We start from the raw sequence: 4765 nt of genomic DNA on the forward strand, positions 1-4765 counted from the left end.
GGGAGGTGGCCGGCGGGCTTCCCGCCCGCTGCGTGAGTTCCCGAGGAAGAACTGCCTGTGGGCCGTCCCGGGACAGTGAGTCACCAGGCGGAGGTGGGAGGGCGCGGGAGCCGGCGGGCTGGGTGGCCCTGTGGCGGAAAAGCCCAGAAGTGACTGAGCCACACTCATGCAGGCGCGCCGGCGGGCGGGCCCACACTTACATCCCCATTTTCCCGGACGTCCTGGCAGCGGCGCTGAGGAAGATGCTCCAAGTGCCCCAGGCAGAGGGCGGGCCTGAGGGTCCCCCACCCCTCAACCCGCGCTCTCGGTCACCCTCTGCAGATTGTGGCCCCGGTGCCTTGGTCCCCAAGTTCTGCAGCTGTTTGCACCCTGCAGAGAGGGTGAAGAGTCCCCTGGGTGCTGGCCTGCTGGCTTAGCCCCAGGGCTGCCTTTCTGCCCCCAGGGAGGCTGTGCTGGGCGGGGGGGGGGGGGTGGGGGGGGGGAGATGCGGCTTGAAAACAGACCCCTGTAGCCTCAGGATTGTAATCACTGTCTCAGCTGAGGCTGAGCGTTGGGTCCATTTGAAATTTCACCCTGAACTGTGCAGTGTCACTTAAGGACAGACGAGTGCCAAGAGCTTTTTGATGGCAGGAACCTTCCGGAAAGACGGAGGCGTGGATGCCTGAAGATCATCTTTCCTTTCCTCCTGTCGCCAGGCCATTCGGAGCTGCACAATGTGATGCCTGCAAGTCCCAGAAGGTCCTCTCTGGTAGCTGCAGGGGTTTGAAGCATTCTGTAGAGCGCACCTGCCACCACAGGGCAGCCTGTCCCTCCGCGCCTGTCCTGCTCAGGGGGTGGCAGCAGAGCAGGTTTTCCCAGGGCGCTGAGCGCAGTGAACTGCATGCTCTTCTTGCATCAGGAGACCCGGCTTCCCTCCCCACGCTCTGTGGCACAGTCGGGTTCATTTGTGCCAATATAACAAGAGCCACATCTTTAGGAATAGGTCTGACTTATATTCACTTTCATCACAGAAGACAGTGTATGTGTATATATACTTGTATTTAAATACACATATACAAAAGGACTGTTATCCAAAATACAAAAAAAAAACCACTTAAAACTTATCAATAAGAAAGCAAACAACCTGATTTAAAAAGGGGTTGAAACTCACCAAAGATGTACAGATGGAAAATAAGCACATGGATGATGCTCCACGCTGATGTCATCAGAGGAGCTAATGAAGCAGCCCATTCCACACCCATGAGTGGCGAAAATCCGGGACACAGACAACACCAAGTGCAGGCGTGGAGGTGGAGCAACAAGAGCTCTCATTCACTGCTGGTGGAAATGCAAAATAGTGCAGCCTCCTTGGAAGATAGTTTGGTGGTTTCTTACCAAATTAAACATACTCTTCCCATAGGACCCAGTGTCATGTTCCTTGGTATTTATCCAAAGGAGCTAAAAACGTATGTCCACACAAAAACCTGCACCTGATGTTTATACCAGCTTTTTTCCTAACTGCCAAATCCTCAAAACAACCAAGACGTGCTTCAGTAGGTGAATGGATAAGCAAACAGTGGGAGGATAAATATCCAGACAATGGGCTATGGCTCAGCATCAGAAAGAAATGAGCCGTCAAGCCCTGAAAAGACATGGCAGAAACTTCAATGCATTTCACTAAGTGGAATAAGGCCACCTGAAAAGGCTGCACTCATGATTCCACCTTTAGGACCTTCTGGAAAAGGCAAAGCCATGGAGACAGAAAGGGATCAGTGGTTGTCAGGGGCTGGGGGTCAGGAATAGATGGAACACAGAGGATTTCAGGGCAGAGAAAATACTCTGTATGATACTATAATGATGGACGCATGTCAATATACATTTTCTAAGCCCATAGAACATACAGATACTGAGTGAGCCCTAAGGTGGACTTTGGTTGATAATGAGGTGTCAATGTAGGTTAATCATTTGTAGCTAATGTACCCTTTGGTGAGTGTTGATAATGGGGGAGGCTCTGCTTTTGTAGGGGCAGGAGGTATATGGGAAATGCCTAATACTTACCTCTCAATTTTGCTGTGAGCCTAAAGTTATTCTTTAAAAGAAAAAAAAAAAAGATTTCAGAAAAAAACCAAAGTAAACTCACAAAAAACTAACTGGGTCATATAAAATACACAACACACATAGGACCTAGCTTGTAGGAGGTCCTATGCCAAGTTTGGGACAATTGGCCATGAGAAAGAATAATGCTGGTAGATTATAATCTCCTTCCCTCAAATTACCCATGGGGGCAGGGGGAGAAAGAGAGAAAAATGCTTCTGAGAGAATGCTAACTACAGATGGGATGACAGAATTTTAAAGCCATTTTTGCAAGGCCAATGTAATATCTGGTTCAGGCAAAGATCAGTCAAGGGAGCTAGAACTTCTGGACAAAAGGTTACGGGGGAGCAGGATATTTACACAGCCTAGGATTTGGAGACAAACGATACATATAAACCCAACACACTGGGTAAGCCTAAGGTCCTACATCGGGAAAAACAGCGAAAATAGAATCTTCCAGTCAATAGGACAGATGTGGACACGACAGCATGTAGGTGGTCTCACGAACCGATGTTAATGTTTGTGAGATGGTGTGATGGGAAGACTGTAGATCAGTGGTTCTCAACCTTCCTAATGCCACGACCCTTTAATACAGTTCTTCATGTTGTGGTGACCTGCAATTTCATTGTTACAAATTGAACATAATTAAAGCATAGTGATTAATCACAAAACAATATGTAATTATATATGTGTTTTCCAATGGTCTTGGCGACCCCTGTGAAAGGGTCGTTCGACCCCCAAAGGGGTCGCGACCCACAGGTTGAGAACCGCTGCTGCAGATGAAGGCTGATGCCGTGGGGCTAAAGTACCTGCTGCCTGCAACTGGCAGTAATTGGTGGATCTGGCTGAAGGATGTTGGGGTGCTCATTAGACTATTCTTTCCATTTTCCTGTACATGTTAACATTTTCAAAAAGATTTGGAGGCAATGACCCCATTAACTTGCTAATTAACCCTTTACAACTATTTGTGGGTGTTTTCCTTAATAGAGAGCCTCTGTCTCCAGGTTCATGACGGTCAAGTACAAATAAGTGGAAGATTAATACTGACCAGTAAACCCACGAATCCTGACCAAGGCCACGGTCATCATCTCTACGTCACTCTTGAACCAGCTGGATCCAGTCTAGCCTTCCCTGAAGCAACCACTCTTAGTGGGCTCTTCAAGGCGTCAACACCTTAGGTTCCGAGCAGCACCTGTAAGTGTAACCCTAGCCATAGAGATACCTAGGGAAGTGCAGTAACATACCAAGGGGAAACCAAAATGATGTTGTCGACCCTGGATGAATTGATGCTGTTTTATTAGAACGTACGCACAGACTCTCTGAGATGCACATTTTCCCAAGTGCTCTTTTTAGAAAGCCTAAATGTGAACCCAAGTGGCTGTTTTCTCTGATTTTACTGAGCAGGAAAGCCAGGAGCAAGATTCCTGTTACAGAGGCCAGCGCCCGGTGGGACACAGCCCAGCGTGCAGTCCCAAGTCCAAGGTGCTCTCCGCAGAGCCCACGCCCGCCCCCATCTCACCGTGATTTGCGCAGCTGGGGCTTATTAACCACAGGAATGTCTTATCTTGGTTATCTGTGTGTGGAGAGTGTTGATTTATGGAGCTGGCACTATATGGAGTTTCGATTTACCTCCCATTCCTGAGGCTGCCCTGCAGTGGGGGGTGCCCAGTGCGAGTTGCCCAGGAGAGAGAGACCTTGCCAGGAGATTGCAGAGCCCACAGGCACCGAGGTACCTGCTGGCCCAGGTTCATGCCAGAGGGAGAATTCTCCAGTGAATCACCGCTCAGGCCACTTCTCAGATTCCAGCTTTCAGAAACTAGAGGCAGAAGTTTTGTCCTCTATTGTCAGACAAGAATAAGCTGCTAAAACCCTACTTTCTACATTTCTGGTCTTCTGCTTCCTCTCATTAGATCAACACTGGAATGTCCAGATAATTGAGCTCAACATAACCCCGCTATCAAAGAATTTAGCTAATGGTTCCTCGGCTTGCAATAAGTCAATGTCACTCTACTGGTGCATTGTAAGTATTCACAACCTAGGTCTTACTCCCCAAGAACACATTAAGGGATGCCCTCAAAGATCTATGCAAAAGGATGCTCATCACAATGCATTTATAGCAGAAAAAAATCTAGAGGCAGAAATGCTAATGAGGAGTTGAAATAACTTATTGTATAGTCAAAAGATGTAATTTTAGAAAAACATTAAATATTACATTTAAAATATAGTTAACATGCTTATATTTATAAATTTTTATCTAGAGAGATACTCTGAATTTTTAATTAACAGTATAGTGTATTTGCTTAGAAAAAAGGCTGAAAATATATTTTAAAAATATCATGGCTGGAATCTATTCATTGTCCAAACATTTGTGCTGGCAGTTTTGGGCACACGGGACAAAGCAGTTGCTGAGCCAGCCCCTCAGGGCATCTCCTTCCGCACTGAATGGACTGGCAGTGTGTGACTTCTGAGTCAGGGTCATGAGAGCCATTGCCGTGTCTGCCTTTGTTTCTTCGATCCCTCTGTCTGGGGGACGTCAGCTTCACCATGGGGCCACCCAGCCCTGCGGGGATGTCCTCCTGGAGAGGAGTCAGGGTACCTGAAAGACCGGAGAAAGACACATGCAGCCATGCCCCCCACAAAGTCCACCCCCACTGAAATGAGATAATAAATGAGGACTCTTGTTTTGAGCAAC

Source organism: Myotis daubentonii, chromosome 17 (genome assembly GCF_963259705.1).
Source record: "Myotis daubentonii chromosome 17, mMyoDau2.1, whole genome shotgun sequence".
Lineage (NCBI taxonomy): Eukaryota > Metazoa > Chordata > Mammalia > Chiroptera > Vespertilionidae > Myotis > Myotis daubentonii.